Source organism: Ascaphus truei, chromosome 2 (assembly GCF_040206685.1).
Source record: "Ascaphus truei isolate aAscTru1 chromosome 2, aAscTru1.hap1, whole genome shotgun sequence".
NCBI classification, from domain to species: Eukaryota; Metazoa; Chordata; class Amphibia; order Anura; family Ascaphidae; genus Ascaphus; species Ascaphus truei.
In genome coordinates, this window is record NC_134484.1 from 436064794 (window position 1) to 436086194 (window position 21401).

Consider the following 21401-nt stretch of genomic DNA (forward strand, 5'->3'; position numbering starts at 1 on the left):
GTGTTACTAGTGCTGAAATAGATTATAGTCCAATCCATTTGAATAGAGATTCAACATAATAGCCGCTGTATAGGTACTGGGAAATGTAGATTGATTGCAGGTCGTAATATCTTTTAAGGGACCAACATTAGTTATTTAAAAATTGTGTACAGAGCTTGCAAAAAACATCGATTTTTTTTTCTTTCAGATTCACTGTGGCAGCACAGAGGGGAAGAAGCACAGACAAGTATAGGTGGACATAATTTCTGTAGTGTGTCTAAGTGGTGAGAATTAGCATAAATTATCAGGAGCCGAGTATGCTTGATGTGAAACGTATGAAGAGGTGACAAGCTGTTAGGAGAACACAACCCCCCGAGATGTGGGGAGGAATATTATATGTTGCTCAAGATTATAATGCTTGGGGGGGGGGGGGGGGGAGTGCTGTTTTACAGGTATTCTAGTGTTGGGTAACACATGTTACAAGCAATCTGTGATGATTCATCTTACTCTGAAGGGCCTGTTTGGTTTCCCCAACATGGTGCATATTGGTGAATGTCCTACATTTTATAAGATACACCACACTGCTGGATTTGCAGGTGAATGATCCTTATACTGTATATTAATCTTGTTCAAAGCTGTGCATAATGCGTGTTTTGTGCATGATCCGCACTTATGATTGCTTTGCTCCGTTAGATAGCAGTATGTTAATAAGCATGCTGGGGAGGCCTGACACCCACTATCTCTGACTTCCAGCATCAAGTAACAAAGGAGGGAGAGGGAGATGATGGTATGGCAGCTTTTATTGGACCAACAAATAATTGATGTTACATGCTTTCAAACCTCTCAGGGTCCTTCATGAAGGACCCAGAGAGGTTCGAAAGCTGTTAATATAAATACTTGTTGGTCCAATAAAAAGGTGTTATGCCCTCTAACTACATGGAAGGGACCAAAACAGCTACCCACCCTTCTTTGACTTCCAGGCTACTCTGGTCTTGCTAATTCTCTCACCACTCAGAGTTCATTTGGGTGTATAAATGGTTCAATTCCATTGTGCTGCCACAGTTGGAGAAGAAACATGAGGTTTTGAAAGCTCTGCACATTATAATAACATCTGCATTCTATGATTAACTAGAACGTAAAATAAATCTACTTTTGAAACTAGGTGGACTCTGCTCCTATTAAAACTGCTTCATAGCATATGGAATATGGGCCTATGTTTCTTCAGCAAAACTTCCTAAGTAGTGCAAAGGTTGCAGCTAATTGAAGAACCTGCTTATTACACACTTTCATTTGTCTGGTGAAGAGTGTGTCTGTGTGTGTCTGTGTGTGTCTGTGTGTGTCTGTGTGTGTCTGTGTGTGTCTGTGTGTGTCTGTGTGTGTCTGTGTGTGTCTGTGTGTGTCTGTGTGTGTCTGTCTTTATTTATATAGCGCTTCACAGCAGTAATACACGTTACAATCATATAAAATAACAATACAAATACAAATAACAGAACATGGGAATAAGTGCCTCAGACATACAAATTAACATTTAGGAAGAGGAGTCCCTGCTCCGAAGAGCTTACAATCCTATTGGTAGGCAAGAGTACATTTTTTCCGCAAATGCAAAAGCTGCCTCTTTTTAATCATAAAATAACTGCCAATTAGAGCGTAACCCGTCTTTTCTCGGTGCATAGAAGTGTTCCGCTGATCTAGAACCAGTATGGATGCAATTATTATTTTATTATACAGATAGATCCCACACTTTAATTTGTCTGACCCCAATGCATTACGGTTGCTCTATCGAAAGTGATGTTCTCAGATTTCCTCTGTACGGCACAGGAAAGCCCATAAGATATTTAAGTGCTTAAACAAGGAGCAGCTACTAAAACAGGACATGGTTTTCTGGTTAACGCCTGAGATGGTATGTGGCCAAACCCTGCACTGTGAAAATTGAGACACAGCAAGTGCCGAATCCCACTTCTGAAATGTAAAAATACATGGAAAGCTAAGCAATACCACTATTGCAACTATCTTGACTGCTGGACAATCACATAGTGATACTACTTCAAACAAAAACACACATAGGATTTCATACTGCAAAGTGTCAGCAGTCAGAAAAAGTAAAGCATAAAGTATCCTTCTTTTAATAACTGTACATTTAACAGGAAAGGACCCAGTGCACCGAGTAATAACATACCAATGCAAGACTTCTCCGTTCTATGCAATACGTATGCTCTTCCTATGCCTGCTTTATCTTATATATCAGGACTTGAAATTGCTCAAGATTCACAGAACTGTTGACACAAAGGCAGAATTACCACTTTTAAGTTTTCTTAAATCTTTTAAAAAATAAAAATAAATATAACACCGTAATCGCAGACCAAATGAGGTTGAAATTGCACAAACATGAATTTGAAAAAAGACCCACACTTTAAAGTATGTATGCAAATTACCCAAAGCCAAAATCAAAGGAGTGTTTTATAATGACATACTGCAGAGTTGATTGTAGATCATTTTATTTTAATTATTCTAGATGCTTTGAAATTGGCATTCAGACTGCCTAGATTTCTAACAATGTATTTGTTCAGAATATAGTAACCATTCACAAGGTTTTTTTATTGTATCATGTGTTATCTTTATAGATATGAGCTAATAGGCATTGTTGTGAAAAACTATTCCTATTAAAGTTTAAAAAAAAAAATCTGAAATCAATGCTTTTTCTCTGAATCATTAAGTTATAGGTCATGCTCTAGTGAAGTCTAAGGCCTCGGGCATGGTCAGCGCATAACTGAGGCGCGCTCTCACTTACCAGTGAGCCCCTGCAGCCGCAATGAGAGCGGCTTTAGTAGGGGCTCGCCTACGCTTCCGCAAGCGTGCGGAAGCGTAGGTCTTAGGAACATTTTTAATTTGCGCACTCACGGAGCGGTTCGCCCAATGAGGGCGAACCATCTCCGTGACGTCACTGGCCCGCCCCCCGACACGCCCCCGGACGGTGCGCTAACCAAGGCCAGGGAAAGCACCCGCTTTCCCTCAGCGCGCCTCCGCACGGGCTGAGTCACCATGGACTCAGCCTAACCCAACACACACGAATTGCAGCTCAAGATCAGAACAAGTAAAGTACACAATTCCACATTTAAATGGAAAGCTGAGGGCATCTTAAGAACTCAAATCAACAGGGCATGAGGTGAAATCAAGGTTACGATAACTTGCGGAAATACAAAGCACTGTCTTGTGCATTATAGTACATTTAGTTATCAAACTTTTTTGGCAAGTGGGATCTCTACTGCCTCAAAACGGAAAAGTTGGGCTAGAACCTGATGCAAATATCAGTTCTCTTTGACACGTCTGTCTGGAATGCCCATCCTGTATTCGTCACTGAATCTGTACTATACATGTACAAACAAGAGCTGACCAAGTGTGGTGACGCAACTGTCCCACCCTGGCCTCTAGATATCCCCACAAACATTAACGATCTGTGGATCAATTTAGTAGAAACATAAAACTAGACTCCGGCTACTGCAGAAGACTGCCACATGTGCCCTTTTTAAATATGTTGTTATATTCCTTATGCTGCAGAACATTTGTCCCATGCTTTAGAATGGAGCTCCAGTCTTCTGCAGCATGAGGAAGACCTCTTCAGACCACATCGAGGCCCATCTCTCTGTGAATGATATCCTTTAACCCAGTAAAGTACATTTGGGATCTGGATCTCATCACAAAGGATCCTGAGAATCCCTTGCTGGGTTTAATATGGGACAGAAAACACGCTTCAGAAAATCCCTGTGACCCACAGGAATTTGTAGCATCTACATACCATCTTTAACATAGCAGTTTGTTTAGTTCACCATGATTTTCTCACCTCAAATTGTGAAAGCAGTTGGCAGGATTTCTCTTTACGTGATATAGCCAGACTTTTCCTGTCTATATAAGATTGTAGTTGAGTCTTTGGTGAAGGGGAGCACAGGTCCACATTAAGAGAAAGAAACACACAAATAGTGCAATATGTAGATGCTGGGATGACATGTAGGTTAGAAAAAGGGAAATGGGTACTCACATTTCCCAAAATATGTCAAGCATTTCAGAGACACTCACTCTCTGATTGGAGCTAGGAGGTCGTCTGGGGACATTTAAAGATGGATACCCAATGGGTGGAGTGCTTCCAGTCCCCCTCGCTTTGCGTACAATGCGAATGCTGATGTGCCTAATGCTGTTATGATTTATAAATTGGTACCAAACAAACTACACCACAGGTTGTATTTTTTCTTCTTCCTCCTGAAGACCATTACATTTGTTTTGGTGACACCTGATCCACCCATTGGGTAGCCATCTTTTAAAATCCCCAGACAACCTCCTAGCCCCAATCAGACAGCGAGAGTCTCTGAAATGCTTGAAATATTAGCACCCATTTCCCTCATGTACATATCATCCCAGCTACTACATATTGCACTACTTGTGTGGGTTTTTTTCCCTCTTTTTAATGTGGACCTGCGCTCCCCTTTACCGAACACTCCACTGCAAATGAAGAACCATCAGAACGGTTCTCTGTATAGGGCTTTTTGAACTGCCTTAAGAATTTTAATTATTTATATTTTCACATGTGCACATTTTTATTTCTTGGATTCACAATATTGGCACATTTTTTTTATGTGGTTAAGCACTAAGATTCAGTCAAGTTGTTCACATGTTATTTACTTAGAAACAGATCATCAATTATTAGTGATTTCACTGTTTCACGATCACTTTTAGGAATGCCTTTTTTACTCTTCTTTTAGCTATATAAGATTGTACACGTACAAAAAAGGAGCTAAATGCAAACTATATAGCTTAAGTAATATAATTGATAAAGCTACACAAACATCTGAGGCAGAGTACCATTCCTTAACTGGCAGTCCAATGTAGCTGATGTACATGCAAAATGTAAAAGTTGTCTCGTTTGAATGATTTGACACTTTTCTGACATTTCCTTTTGGGCCTCTTAAATATAATCAGCATTCTGGTTTTCTAAACCAGATTAATCTCTGCAACACTGGAATTTTGCTGCTTTCATACCTTGGCTAATTATGAAATCCTAAATTACTTACTAAAATACTTAAATCATGTAAAGTGTATAAAACAGATTTACTAGCAATTTTTTTATTTATTTTTTTAAATCCCATGAAGATTTAAAACAAAAATCAATTTCTATATTGGAGTCTACATAGGACTACTTATATTGCCCATAATGTTTTATTTGGTAAAACAATTGAGGTCTATGATAGGTTGGCACATTGTGAAATGAATCACACAATTAAGAAAATAAAATGCTTTTTAAACAAGTAAAGCTGGACAAAAATCTAAAATGCTTGAAGGAAAAAAAGTAAGAGAAATGTCTCGATATGTCCCACGGACCTGTCGCTGTTTGTAGATTTACCCAACATACCTTTTTTTTGGTCATCTAAGTGTAGCCCTGTGTGGTTTTTGGCTATATTTCTACTACCCTCCTGGCAGTAATCCCTGTGTAAGGGCAGGTTTGCCAGGAGTTATCATGAGTTTTTCCCACCTCAAGCAATTGCACTTAGGAAGTGAAGGCAGGTCACCTGACTGTGTCCAATCAAGAGACACAGGGGCGGTGCCTGTTGAAACTACTTAGGGCATTGCACTTCCTATTTTTTTTAGTCTTAGGACAGTTGGAGTAGTGTAGAGGAAGGAGGATGAGTAGAGCGGTTAGAGTTTAGTAGGTGGACCATATACCTTCTACCCTGCATAGGGGGTAGGGGAAGAGCTAGACCCACTCTGGGTGGCCCCAGGCCCAGAGTAGAGTCAGGGGACATCCTAAAGGAGGACAGCTGGCTGTGTGTGCTGTGAAAGAGACTATAAAGAGACTGCACTTTTTATACAAGCTCCTGCCTGAGAGTGGAGTATATCAGGAGGAGGGGAAGACAATTCTTCTATAGGTATTCCACCCTATACTGCTGGGGGCTGCAGGAGATGGAGGCGCTGCAAAAGTGAGGAGAACAGAGGCACAACCCCACAAACCTGTCCTGTTTTCCCCATGTCATCCCGGGAGACTCAGGGCCCTCTGTTGCCAGAAGGTATGCACCACACTGAGAGACATGTAGCCTGAGCTTAAGACACCCTATGTGAGATTGGGGGGTGGGGGGGGAGCTGAGAAACAGGTTACATAAAATTAGACTAAATAGCAGGTAACGTTAACCCCTGTGCTAGCAAGTGCAAAATGTGAGGTTTTCCTTACATGTTTTTATAGATAGTAATATATACTTTTGCGTTTTTGTATATGTGGATTGGGACCATCTAGGAATAACAAGAATTTCACAAAGATGACGCCTCTCTCTGTTCTTTGGGTGTGATAATGGTTTCTTTGCTGAACAACCTGGTTATCATAAATTAGCAAGATTTTATTCACTAGAAGGAACAGAAATATTGTGATAAAGAAAAGTGATAAGAAAATCCCTGAGCTCCGCCAGTGTTTCCCAGCCAGCGTTCCATGTCACCTACGTGTACCTCTGCATAACCTTGAGGGTTCCCCAGGGGAAAATGGATTATGATGTGATTTTACAGAGTTGTTGACAAAATATTTTGCAATGTCACTTAAAGGTTCATTCTCTGTTCGTTTGCGTGAAAAACATGTTGAAAAACAGCTTCATGTTGCCATCTTCTTTTAACTAATGTAAATCGTACTTCGAGCAAGTATTTGGATTCTTGGAAATGAAGAATTGTATTTTCATAGGGGCCTCGGAATGGGGAAGCCCTCGTCAACCAAGTGTTTACTCAACGTCTATCCCAGAGACGGAGCTTTACCCGTGCATACTACTGTTCAGCCCATAAATATATCAAATCCCCTAGATAGTACGTTTTAATCATGTCACTGCCATTAGTCAAGTTGTATTGACCTTTAAATTAAACTAATAACAATAATAATATTAATAGCATGTTCTTGTATAGCGCTGCTAGTTTACAGTCACTGCCCCGTGGAGCTTACAATCTATGTCTTTGGTGCCTGAGGCACAGGGAGATAAAGTGACTTGCCCAAGGTCACAAGGAGCAGGTTCCCCTGCTTCAAACTCAGTGCTAGTCAGTGTCTTTACTCCCTGAGCCGCGCCTTCTACCTGTACATTAATGTACATAACTGTCAGAACACAGATTGTAAATGTAACTTTAGTTTACATTTTTACTCAGTTCTTTTTGAACTTTAAAGAACGTAAATAATATCCTTTTTAATTTATTTATCCTTACCAGAACTTCAGAAGGAGAAAAATGTTTCCCCTGAAATCAAATCTATGGCCCTGATTCTGTAAGGTGTTATAGCGCAGATGACGTGCTCTCACAGGAAAAGCACCATTAAAGTCAATGGGACGTTTCATGCAATAACACGTCATCTGCGCTCATCACACCTTACAGAATAAGGACCAAATAAGGTCAAATGACACCGCCACGAGGTCGTGACATCAACTTGCCATGGCAAGGCGACGGCACCCCGCTGCGCCATTTAACCCCGGGTTACCATGGCGCTTCGTCGCCGAAGACCAGGTAGGAGAAGTTACAGAGGCCTCGTGCAGTCCCCCGGCATTTAAATGCCTTAGAGGAGAGTGCAGGACCTCTAATTGCCACACCCCCCCAGAAAATCTCAGCCCCCCCCCCCCCCCCCCAGTTTGCACACCCCTGGCCTAGAAAACCACTTTTGTTTTTCACATATTACTGTACATGTTTGCAAAGTCGTCTGTTCATTGCCTGAAGGCCCGACCGTGTTTATTTTTAATCCCTAAAAGCAACCATAAGAATTCTTAAGTAAAGTAAGAATCACATCTACTCATCAGTGCTGCACATAGCACTCTGCTTCTTTTTTTTTTAATTGCAGTGGGGAAGGCGATTACAGGAAAGCAATAAGGGAAAGAACAAGGATACTTATTGACTAAAAATGACAGACATCATTTAAAGTGGTACAAGAAGAATTGTAAAGAAATGTTATGGCATTAAACATAAAAAGGTGAAGTGAGCAGGGCAGAAAAGGGAGTCTAGGTAAGGAGGTCTAGAGTTTCTCTTGTGAACACCTCCCCAATGAGAATGTAACTACAGAACTCCGGGTCAGAGGACAGTCAAGGTAAAGGCAAGTACTTAAAGCCACAATCAGTGCTGGCCGTTTTCAGTCAGTCGCCGGCCATGGAGGGTACACACCCCCCAAGAGCCTATTTGGGTTCCCCCAATGTTTGAGGGGGGGAGTCGAATTTGGCCGATTTAACCTTCGGAGTGCCAGAAAAACCACAGCGCCTCCAGCCTTTGCAATCACGTGATCGCTCCTTCACTGATGTTTGAAGAGATCACGTTCTGCACTCCTGTGTATCTCCCCTACAAGCAATTATACTATGATGTAGCTCAGGGGTGGGCAACCTATTTTTCAATGTAGCCACAGGTGTGGCGAATTAGAAGTGAAAATAGCCACACTATGTCAAAATTGAGGTATTATGTTGCACATGCGAAAATTTTAAACACACACTGTTTGAACAAGTTTATAAATTCTCAGGGCCGTGCTATAGTGTGTGCGCCCGTGTGCGCCTGTGTGAACGCGCTTGCACGTGATGCATGCTTTTTGTGTGTATGCTGTGAGCGAGTGAGATGCAATGTATGTGTATGTGTGTGTGTTATAAATACGTTTGAAATAAAGAAATACTATAATAAATTATTTATTAACATTGTACATACATGCACACATTTCAGTGGCGGTAGCGGCGCAAAATCTTTATTTTCCTCATCTTCCCCCCTGTCGGCCGGTTCCACGCTCACTGCCTTGCGCGTGGCACCATTATAGAAAGGCTGACTAACCTCAGCCAACTAGAACTGCTGCGCGCAAGGCGCAGCAAGTGCACGCACTATAGAATGGCCCTCAGACCGCAACCCCCCTTATCCTCTCACGCCACCACCACTACCCTCCTCATCATCATCTCCTCACCCCCCCCCCCTCATCACCATCTCCTTTAACCCCCCTCAACACCATCTCCTTTAACCCCCCTCAACACCTTCTCATTTAACCCCCCTCATCACCATCTCCTTTAACACCCCATCATCTCCCCCCTGTACCCTTCATCTCCCCCCTGCACCCTTGAAAGTACCCCCCCAGATCGCGGCGCGGCGGCAGTGGTGGCGGGCGGACAGGCGGCAGCGGACGTCAGCGCGTCACGCTGGAGCGTGCTCGGGGGGAGCGCCTCAGCGCGTCATGGAGCGGCCTCGGAGGGGAGGGAGCACGCGTGACACACGCATGCAGGAGCGGGCAGGGGCGTGGGAGGGAGGGGAGCGCGTCACACCGCTGGAGCACGCTCCTTACCAAGGAAGGGGAATGGGGGGGGTTTGAGGGGGCCGTCACGGGTCACACAGAGTGTCCCGGCGGCCCTGTTTGCCACAGTTTTACTGCCAATTCGCCACAATTGGCAAATGGCGACAGTGTTGCCCACCCTGGATGTAGCTACTACATTTCAAGGCTCCTGCAGTGACAGACCCCCATGATATAGTAGCTCCGTCCTAAGGCACACAGGAGGTTAACATGCAGAGGACAAGGAAACTAAAACAACTCCCAAATCTTCATTTTGAAACATTACTCAGGCTACGCTTATAGTGCCGACGCCGACGACGCGACAGTCGCTGGAAAATCAAATAGAGATGACTTCCAGCGATCACGACCAATCCGTCGCACCGCGCATACTATAAGCGCACGCGACGGCGACAATGCATTTGTTTTGCCGCGACCTTGCGTCACTGTCGCCGGCACTATAAGCGCAGCCTAAGACAGACTGAAAATACTTATAATTGATGCTTTTAAAAACACTTTTCTCGCCATGCTATAAGCCAGGTGTGCGCAAACTTTTTTCTTTGCGCCCCCCATGCTGGCGCTCTCCCTTTGCTACCTGCTCTCCAGCATTGGCGGCATCATTTGACGTTGGCAATGCGTTGCCATTTGACCCCGCGGCATCATCAGAAGCCGCCAGAGAGCAGGTAAGAGGCAGAAGCATTGTATGCTCCCCAGGCATTTTATTTATATGTTGTGGGAAAGTGAGCGGGGCCCCTGTAAGCTCCGCGCCCCCCTCCCAGAAAATGTTGAGGGCCCCCCCCCCTTCTATAACCCATTAAACATAACTGACATTAATTCCTTTTTGGTCAATACAATGGTGCACCTTTCAGTGGGGTCACCACAATTTGACACCAAATGTTAGCTATTACATACACACATCGATAATGCATTGTGACGGTTATTCAACTAAAACACAGGCAAATCATTTTATATTTATAATCCAAAAAACTAAAAAAATTAAATATTACAACTAAAAATCATTTCAGAGGGTTCGTAAACATACAAATAGGAATTGTAGCTTTTGTTTTACGATCCAGTTTACTGGAAAAAATCACCGGCCGAGTTACCCTTATTCAAATCTACTGTTCCAAGAATTATACTGTACTGAAAACAATAAACAAGTACCCTGACATTGAGCACAGGAAGTAGGTTAACCACTTGGCTGTTGGCCTGCAGTGCTATTAGGGTGAAGTGACAGCGTCTCGTACCATGTTCTGACCCCTTAACCCGTTTACATGCCTGAGCAAGAGCACTGTAACACCTTGCGTTTAAGGACTCTTGCTGCCAAAGGGGTTACATTGAGTTTCCTGCTGAATCTCCAAGTAGGATATTTACGACTTCCAGCATACTAATTAAGCAGTTTAATCGTTAAAATAATTTCTCCTCATTTGCCCAAATAAAGCTCTGGGGATTTAAGCACCTGCCATTCCTCTGAGGAAAGGAAAACAAACAGAAGCTGAAGGGCAGCAGTGCTCCTGCTAGCAGGCAGTGTTATCAGCGCCTGTACCAGCGGCACAACCAGCACACTTACCATTAGAGATTTCTAAACCTATTTACATTATCTGAGGCTTTTCGTTTCCATGCCCCCTGTAATGCAGCTTCAGCCAAGTTTCTATTCTCATGCAGATTTGATACCTACTGTAAAAGCTTTCTTTGCTGGCGCCTACAGGGTTTTCATGGGGAAAAATCCTTGCGTTGTAACAAAAAAAAGTAACACAAGTGACATCACGGTACTAATAGGCGCGCCTTAGGTCGCTCCCATCGCGCGTTGCCGTCGCGCATGCGCAAAAAATCACTGCCGAGTATCGCCGCACCTGCGTGCAGTGTCGGCCGGAGTCTGGCGCACCAGCGCAGTGGCGGCCGGAGTCGGCAATTGGGAGACAGAGACACCCAGAGGCAGGCAGGCAGACACTACAACTATATAAGTGCAAATAGCTAAAACAGGTGTGTGCCGATCACGTGCGTTCTAAGTCAAACTTCTTTGCGTTTTGCCACTGACATTGTGTTTTGAATTTTAATTAAAAATATCACCATCACAAATACAATATCTGTGACAAAACAGGGACCAAAGACAGAGAAGTTCCAGTTAAAATGCGCGTGCTCAGCACACACAACTTTTTTTTTTTTATCCACAATGATGGCGTATTTAATGTGTTCATCTTCTGGGGTTTCAATGGCAATCCCTGGCAACCTAAGGTTGGTGCATAGGACAGGATGATGATACAGACACACTGAAAACAAAAAGGTTCAAGAGAGCAAAAGGTACCAAAAATGGTTTGGAGGGTAACAGTGTTGATTACAGATTTAAGCCTACATAAAAGGGGCATTTGTTCAGTTGCTCGTCAGATTTGGACTTAAAAAAAACAAAAAACACATCTCCCAAAGGCACAATCACAAATACCAGAGGATTTGACAATGGCACAACTTTCATTGGTGTGTGAGATGGTAGATTTTATATATATATATATATATATATATATATATATATATATATATATATATATATATATATATATATATATATATATATATATATATATATATATATATATATATATATAGACACACACACACAATAAAAAGTGCATTGAATATGCAAAGGAAACAGAGTTGTACAACAATCTCTGAGGAAATAAACAACCATGGTCTTCCTCAGAAGTTAGGACATTGCAGAGGGGTTACACAATATACAATACACAATGAGGTACGACTTCTACTTAATCTAAAACATACAATCTAGAACAAGAGCAAACAGGACTCGGATGGAAATCCCAGCAGCCACCTCTCGTACACAAGTTATTAGAGCAGTTTAAAACACTCGCCCTTCATATAATATAAAGAGCAAGCAATTGACAAAAAGGAATATCCAATGATAACTGTTAATATATCAGTCCATCACAGATCAAAACACTGAGAAACACGTATGTATATAGCAAATAAAGAATATCACTTGTGAGCACATTCACATGTCTTAGGCCTCGGTCCCGCTGCGCTCGTTGGCGCGGGCGGCCATGTCGCGAGTTCCCCACCAGCAGGGGAATCCTCGCGAGCCGGTCCCGGACCCCCCTGGCGGCACAGCTGACTACACGCTGTGGCGCGTCAGCCGCTAGGAGACACAAGAGAATGGTGTTTCCTAGCGTTGACTCGTCACGTGGTGTGGCTGTGAGCCAATGGGGAGGGGAGGCTTCGGGAGGAGGAGAGGCTTCGGGGAGCGGGGAGGAGTGTGGAGTGAAAGCAGGTGAGTGCCTGTCTGTGTGTGTGTCTGAGTGCGTGCGTGCCTGTCTGTGTGTGTATGTGTGTGCCTGAGTGCGTGAGTGCCTGCCTCTGTCTGTGTGTGTGTGTGTGTGTGTGTGTGTATGAGTGCGTGAGTGAGTGCCTGCCTGTGTGTGTGCGTGTGTGTATGTATGAGTGCCTGCGTGTGTGTGTGTTTAAACTTACCCTCAGCAGCTCCAGCCCGAGTCCGTGGAGGGAGGGGGGGGGGGGGGGAGAGTAGCGGGTCCCTCCGCTCAAGCCACCCCCCCCCTCCCTGTCAAGCCTCCCACTCCCGCCCACCTCCCGCTCCGGCTCCCGCTCCCTACAGACCGCATATCGCGGTCTGTGTATGTCAGCGCACCGCCTGTCTGCAGTGCGGGTGCGCTGACTCTGGGAGCGGGGCCCTAGCCTTAGACAGGTCTGCAACCCTGCCTTTCAACCATTATCACCTCGCATACAGTGTTCCCACTGCAGCAAGGGATTCTGGGAAATAACACAATGTGTCGCCTTTTGCCTGAAATCCATTTTTACATTGAACCATTATAAGCAAATATACAACTGCTCAACACTGCAATCAAGTTATGTGCTCCAGCAAATTCTGTAGAAACAAGGGTCAATGCAGCCTCTGTCACATTATCTTACGTATTTATTACATGAAAATGTGTAGTCTCATACAGAGTATTTAGTATTACAACATTCATCTTTATTGTACTTCTGGTTCCTATCCTATATTACCCTGTCAACTATGCTATGGTATTCTGTACCCATCCTTCGGCAGGCCTGGTATTCTCTCTTGCTAATGTTTTCCTTTACTGCATTATCAGCTTTCCTGTAGGACACATCGCATTTACATTTTATGTTTAGACAGTAAAGTACTGCATACATTAGTTAGCTATATGGAAATAATGATGACGTTATCGCCATCCCTCCACCTTTATCTTATTTTCCCATCAATTCCATCATACCTTTCTCTATATAGCCTGGTTTATAACAACTCACTTCTGCCATGTTACCAGTATATATTGGATGTTTACCTGTTTTACTCCGTAAACTCTTACATGTGATATGCCATCTTCTGTACTGTACACCCTTTAGCCTCCTCTCAAATCATATGGACTGTCTCCCTAACAACTCTCCGTGTTTGTTTATTGAATATATTTATAGATCTCCTCGTCGGCGTCACATTATCTTGTCTTTACCTTCTCACCTGTGGTGCGTTGTGCCGTTTACATCATGTCATTTGGCCTCCATTACAGTAAATCAAACTTACATCATCTCCCACCTCACCTCCATGTTGTAATCTTTTCATCTCCGCTGCTATCCTTCCACTGCCCTTTTTTAAATTGCCACTACCAGCCGAGATAATAAAAAAGGGTACATCCAGCCCAGTGTTTCACAGCCTCACTCAAATCTTTCCTCTCTTGTACACTACAGCCATTTTCGACATCCCCTACCAAGTACTTATTGCACGGCTTCACCTCTAATATTTTCAGTCCAGTATTAGTCTCATCGTCAATGCCAAGTCTGAAACAACCACCATACCTCTTCCATGTTGTTTTACCTTAAGACCATTATCTCACTTGGTTCATCCCAAAAACAACATACCCTTCTGATACCTTCAGAGCCTCTCTCATGTAAACTTAAACTCTGTGTTTATCACATCAACTCTCACACTTCTACTGAATGGTATCTCATCTCTACTGTACCAACATGTTCACCATTTCAACAGCAAAACACAAACATATACATATACACCACACGCTTTCCAAGGACATTTCCTTTCCTTATGAAGGCAGCTGTGCTATTTCACTCACTAGTGCATGCCAGCGGTTGCAATAACGTTGTCTACATCTGTTCTGTACCTTGTCCCACAAGGTCTCTCTCCTCCATCACTTTGACCCTTATTCGATATGCTGTGAAGCCATCTTCCTCATGCTGAAGGTTTTAGCCCCATCCGCTCTTCTCAAGCCCTGTGAAGCATCTTCACAGCATACTGAATAAGAGAATGTCTCACATTCCCTTCATCTCCCATGCATTCTATCATCCCAGCACAGAACTCACCAAAAAACAACCAATCCGAATAAAATGTGTAGCCCTTTGAAAAAGATATTCTCAGTGTAATACAGCAATTGCTGTAAGAATCCGCCCCCCATATCGGGTGAGAAATATCCATGAACTGTAAAAAAAGGTATTTCCCTAGTAAATGTGTTCCTACTTAGCCAGGGTGGCTGCAAGTTTGGACACTTTTGCTGGGATTCTTTGTGCAGTTTGATATAAGTGCATATCTAATTCATACTGGATATGTATGATAGGATTCTGCACGGAGACTGATTTTAGGTTTAAAATTTCAATTGTCACTAAAGATCTTCAAAAACACTGGTGTTAAAACGTCATTGATGGGGTTATACTGTTGACTGCAGTGTAATTCCATTATATATATATCTATCTCAAATGGAAATATTTATTACTGTATGCTCGATTGCATGTCTTAAGACAGGTCTGCAGCCCTGCCTTTCACCATTATCACCCAGCATACAGTGCTTCCACTGCAGCAAGGGATTATGGGAAATGTGTTTATAACCACACACACCACTACATGAGTTATAAGTGTCAAACATTTTAATGATTAGCATGTGTTTCCATCATAACTCTGTGCCCAGGACATACTTGAAAATAAGACTTAACTCAACGTATTATTTCCTAGTAAAACATTTTATAAATAAAATAATGATGGGATGAGAGGGCATTGACAAAGGAAATTCAAACAATTTAAAGTTGTATTTGTGCACAGAAAAAAAAAACAGAATCCTTTCAGTCCCTTATTATTGTACTCGTTAGGAGACCGAAAACCTGGTCCATATCATACAACAACCCCCATGACAGCTTCACTCCATATGTCTGACACCTCCTCTCTCCCACAATGTCTCACCATTTGTTTTGTGTTTTTCACACAGCCCAGGAGATCTGATCTCTATGTCTGACATGCACATACCTCCCCCCATAATATCCCACCAGCCAGTGTTTATCACACAGGAGATCCCATCTCCATGTCTGACATGCACGTACCTCCCCCCATAATATCTCACCGGCCCAGTGTTTATCACACAGGATCTCCCATCTCCATGTCTGACATGCACGTACCTCCCCCCATAATATCTCACCGGCCCAGTGTTTATCACAGGAGATCTCATCTCCATGTCTGACATGCACGTACCTCCCCCCATAATATCTCACCGGCCCAGTGTTTATCACACAGGAGATCTCATCTCTATGTCTGACATGCACGTACCTCTCCCCATAATATCTCACCGGCCCAGTGTTTATCACAGGATATCTATGTCTGACATGCACGTACCTCCCCCCATAATATCCCACCAGCCCAGTGTTTATCACACAGGAGATCTGATCTGCATGTCTGACATGCACGTACCTCCCCCCATAATATCTCACCGGCCCAGTGTTTATCACACAGGATCTCATCTCCATGTCTGACCTAAAACTCGCCCAGGGGGTTTGTCACACCAGCCTCCCCAAATAACATGGGACGTTGGGATGGAGATCTCACCTCCCCCAGCCCTATGTTTACCACACACCTCCCCCCATCCTCCATACATGGTGTTATCTCCATCCCCGTGATGCCTGACACACACCATCTCATGGTATCTCCCCCCTCCTCAGTGTTTATCACCCACCTCCCTCCTCCTCCTCCTCCTCTTATCTCCATCAGCAGCTCCCGCACCCCACTCTGTCCCTGTAAGAAGGCTCCCGCCCACCGTGTCCCACACCCCCATCACCTGCCTCGGAGCCGCAGCAGCAGCCGTGCACCTCCACCTCCTCCTGCTCCTGCTCCTGCTCCTGCTCCTCACTCACTGACACACGCACCGCCGCCAGCCCCAGCTCCGGACATTTGCCTTGACAACGGAAGTCCCGCCTCCTTTTCCTCCCAGTCACAGACAGCAATTTGGAGCCTCTGCTGATTGGGCAAAGCCTCGGCAGAGCGCAGTCCTGTGATTGGGGGCAGGGGACGCCTGTCTCCAGTCCCTGCTGATGTTGCTGCACCCTCCCCCCTGCTGTCATGTGTGAGCTTGAGCTGGGTTATTTTTAGCCCATTTTAGTCACTTTTGGTTTCAAACAGACACAAAAAAAAATGTGCATTTAGCAACAAGATTCATTGTTAGGAGTGAATGTGGTTATGCTGTCTGGCAGTGTGACAAGGCTGGGGAATGAAACACAATGCCATGTGCACAGTGACACATGCCCCTGTATTAATACACAACACTGGCCACATTCAGGTCAGGACAGCAGTCCTGTCAGCTCTGGTTTTCACCGAGTCTCCCTGGTTGGGGATCAGCCAAACTGTGCTTATTTTGTGTTAGTGGTAATTTGCATGATTTCCTTAGCAGGAGGAGGCATATGATAATATCATAATAAATACATATATACATGAATACAGTATTTTCAAGTCTGTGTTTTCCACTTGTTTTGTGTTTTCCACTTGTTTTGATTTTATCAAATGTTTTGTTATTGTGAAAAAAATTGCAACAGGAGGATACCTGCAAAATCAGAACTGTTTGGGTCTCGCTGTCACTCTTTACAAAATGACGTTTGAAGCAGGATTTAATTCAAAATCCTTTACTTGTTTTTGTTGTTGATAAATCAGTTGTGTAGTATTAGATAATACTGCATTACCAGTCCCGCTCCATGCCCTTTTTAATGAATTTTAATTAGTAAGCGTCTTGGGTTTCTATAGCACAATTTAGGAAGCTATACCACTTCCTCTTTTGAAATAGGCAGTCATATTGCATGCCCACGGAAGCAGGAGCTTCGCAGATCGATCAAGGGATTAGATCAGTGTTTTTAAATAGGTTCCCCTAGCATCCCTATAGGGTTCCCTGCAATTTTCAGGTCATTTGAAAATTATACCAAATACAGAAGAATTATACCAAATACAGAAGACGCGCTATTAGAGAGGGTTGGGGTTCCTTACAATGCATCTGATCTCCAACGCGCTATTAGAGAGGGTTGGGGTTCCTTACAATGCATCTGATCTCAGACACGCTATTAGAGAGGGTTGGGGTTCCTTACAATGCATCTGATCTCAGACGCGCTATTAGAGAGGGTTGGGGTTCCTTACAATGCATCTGATCTCAGACGCGCTATTAGAGAGGGTTGGGGTTCCTTACAATGCATCTGATCTCAGACGCGCTATTAGAGAGGGTTGGGGTTCCTTACAATGCATCTGATCACAGACGCGCTATTAGAGAGGGTTGGGGTTCCTTACAATGCATCTGATCTCAGACGCGCTATTAGAGAGGGTTGGGGTTCCTTACAATGCATCTGATCTCAGACGCGCTATTAGAGAGGGTTGGGGTTCCTTACAATGCATCTGATCACAGACTCGCTATTAGAGAGGGTTGGGGTTCCTTACAATGCATCTGATCTCAGACGCGCTATTAGAGAGGGTTGGGGTTCCTTACAATGCATCTGATCTCAGACGCGCTATTAGAGAGGGTTGGGGTTCCTTACAATGCATCTGATCACAGACTCGCTATTAGAGAGGGTTGGGGTTCCTTACAATGCATCTGATCTCAGACGCGCTATTAGAGAGGGTTGGGGTTCCTTACAATGCATCTGATCTCAGACGAGCTATTAGAGAGGGTTGGGGTTCCTTACAATGCATCTGATCTCAGACGAGCTATTAGAGAGGGTTGGGGTTCCTTACAATTCATTAACAGTTTGATCCCTAAGGACCAAATAAAGACCCTACAGAATTGCACTCTATGATATGTAAATATAGTGCTGCCACTTGTATTTGTTCCATACAATAGGATCTGTTAAAACCAAAAATAATAACATTTTATTACATCAAAAATATATCGTGACATGGTGAAATGAATAAAAAACCTTAAAATCCCCGTAGCGGAGTACTGGAATAAGCAGTGCACAATGTTGTGTCTGATAGTATTCTGCCCCAGTAATCTATTGCGACAACCAATAGGTGATTAAACCTTGGAAACCTATATTCTGAACTGTTTAGGTGATAAGTGGGACCTGTATCTCTAAACAGTGTGAAGTCCCTGATGGAATACACCTCAGTATGTAGAATCTCTTGTCTCAGCTAGTAAATCTAATAGATATATTATATTCTATTGTGACACACTTATGAATGTAGGTAACATGTGTTAGTATACATGCAGCCACAGAGAGCATAACATTTGTGTTCTTAGTAGATATAACTATGTCTGAACATAGTGAGAATCTAGTATAGAGAAATACACACATATTTGTATGTTGTTATTTGTATGTGTTAACCCTTGACATGACTATAACATAGCAATAAAATATACAGAAATGTGCATAATCTTATTGATATCTTAATGATGTAAAATTATGCACATTTCTGTATATTTTATTTATATATTTTATTGCTATGTAATAGTCATGTCATGATTTCTTATTAATCTATTATTAAGTATGCACTTGTTATATTGTTTTATATTGTTATTAGCTTTACATGTCTATTTCATATATTAGCTAGCAGTTAATCACGTCATTGATTGATTAATTAATGCTTTAATATGCACGATCTGGGACTCAGTTGGGTATAAATACCCCTCAAGGACTGCCTTAGTGATTATCCCCGACGAAGAGACCAGTTACTACGAGTCTAGAAACGCGTTGGATTGCGGCACAGCTAGGACACCGTAGTGGGCGCATAGCGAGTGACGTCACCAGAGCAGCGGAGCGGCAGCCGATTCGGAGGAGTTGGCGCCAGGAAGCTGAGAGGCTGATAGAGGACACTACCCACAGACGGGAGAAGATCCGAATGCTTGTGATAATATCCACATTAAGGCCGAGTCCATAGAAGGACAGACCGCGCTGAGCCGTGCGGAAGCTCCGCGCTGAGCCCCTGCATCCTCAATGAGGATGCCTTGAGAGGGAGCTCGCGCGAGCGTCCGCAGGCGTGCAGAGGCGCTGGATTTTTCAGCCGACAGCCAAGCTGTTTTTCAGCGCGCTGTCGGCTGAAAACATCCAATCAGCGCGGAGCAGTGTCAACATCACGGCGCCGTGACGTCGGCGCCGTGACGTTGACGTCGGTGCGTCGCGGGCGATTGGCCCAGCGACGTCACTGCCCCGCCTCCCTCAGTCTCCCCCCGCCTCCGATCGCGCCCGCTGGCTCGCCTGCATGGGCATGAAATCGCGCAGATTTCAGCAGGCGAGCCTCAGCGTCAGCGCGGCTCGGAACTCCTCACCCCTCTATGGCCCCAGCCTAAGGCTTGAGACCTAGCCACTTTTTGTGAGTAGGTTTCCAATTTTTACCCACGGCGGAGGATCATGTCATTATAGTGACTTAGGTCATTATCATTTTATTGTTATGTTGTGAGCACGCTATGTGTGCATACATATATATTTTATAAGTAATTCACTTTTATTAAATTGTTATCCTTTGCCAGATACACCTTGCTTATCAATCCTTTTCTCTGGGTAATACACTGTGGTAGTGTGTATGTATTTTTTGTCTCCATTTTCTTGAGGTTCACATCATCATAAGGATCCTGATTCAATCCATCCCAGATCCATCTTTTTCGATCCTCAGCGCCAGAGAGGTCTGTTTTTGTTTGATATCTATGTACTGGACATTAGACACCCAGAAGACTTTTTAGGCTGCTTTTGGACATTTTCACAGGATCATCACAATTGGTGTTTTTTCTTTTCACTGTATTGTATTTCACAAATTATTGTATTTCACGATTTAATTTTTATTTTTTTAGTAGATATTAGCGCTTTTGGTACACTAATTATCATCTGGATTTTGAGCTTGCTATGATTGTGTATGTCTAAGTGCAAATTGTTTGGGAGGTCTGGGGTACCTCCTCCTTAGTTTCAGCTCACCCATCCCACTTCTATTTAAATCAGCAGGTTCAAGTATACAATAAGCATAGAAGAACCCCAGAAGAAGTCAATACACAGACGAAAGGTGTTCGCGCTGGCCATTTTCGACTGCAGAGGCCACCGTACCCACTCCACCAGGAACCAGAGCGGCTGACGCTAGACTGATGGAAGGCAACCCGGGACCAGGGACCAGTGAGAGACGCAGAAAGAGAAAGCCGTGCATGCGGTTACGCACACAGCAAGGAGCTGAGTCTGTAGTAGGGTTGGAGTGCGCCCAAAGTCACTCTCTGCTTTTGATCAGCGGGGAAAGTGTGAGTTGCTTTTCTCCCCTCTGTTTGTCAATGAAAGTAAAATGTTAATGACCCATATTGCATGTACCGTATCTGTGCTTTCTTTTCTGCATGAGGTTTTTCAGGGAGGAACAACTTCGGAGGATCATGTTCCATGGAGTTGCAGCATAAGTGATATCAGTTTCTATTTATGGTCACTGGGTTTATTGCACTGTTATATTCACATTCATTTTGCGCCACGAACACCAGTTTGTTTAGTTTATACAATAAGCATGGAAGCTACAGTATATCTTTTTTCCTTGCATTTTATTGTTTTGGATTATTGTTGTGATGGAAAGGGGCCCAAAGAGCAAGCGATGAATGAATCCTCCCCAATCCGGTTCCCTGGATTTTCTCGCATTTTCCCCCCAAAATCTGTTTTTTTGCTGTTTAAAATCTGCAAACGCATTTGGTCGGTTTTAATCCCCGTGGATTCATCAAAAACCGCCATTGGATACAATCTGTGACCGATTTGTAGAATCCAATCCGCTGATTCAGCAATCCATTGCTGAGTTCCTCGGTAGGTGCAGCTCCCATTGACCAGTTTTCATTTCCCTCCTCAGCCCTTTAACTCTCTCAACACCCGGCTCCAGCCCTCCATGGAGTCGAGGTGTGACCTGAATCTGCATTCT

At 43.6% G+C, this 21401-nt stretch overlaps 1 protein-coding gene across 5 annotated transcripts in view; it reads right to left on the bottom strand.

Moving 5' to 3' along the window:
• The window catches only part of WDR37 (WD repeat domain 37), a 144425-nt gene extending 127970 nt beyond the window's left edge, over positions 1–16455 (bottom strand). For 3 of the 5 annotated variants that reach the window (XM_075587788.1, XM_075587784.1, XM_075587783.1), the window contains exon 1: positions 16346–16455. The gene's annotated coding sequence lies outside the window, so the exon portion shown is untranslated. Of the gene's footprint in view, positions 1–14409; positions 14546–16341 lie in introns of those variants that run through there. The other 2 variants (XM_075587785.1, XM_075587787.1) reach the window with 2 other exon arrangements.
• Between the last annotated feature and the right edge of the window lie 4946 nt (positions 16456–21401).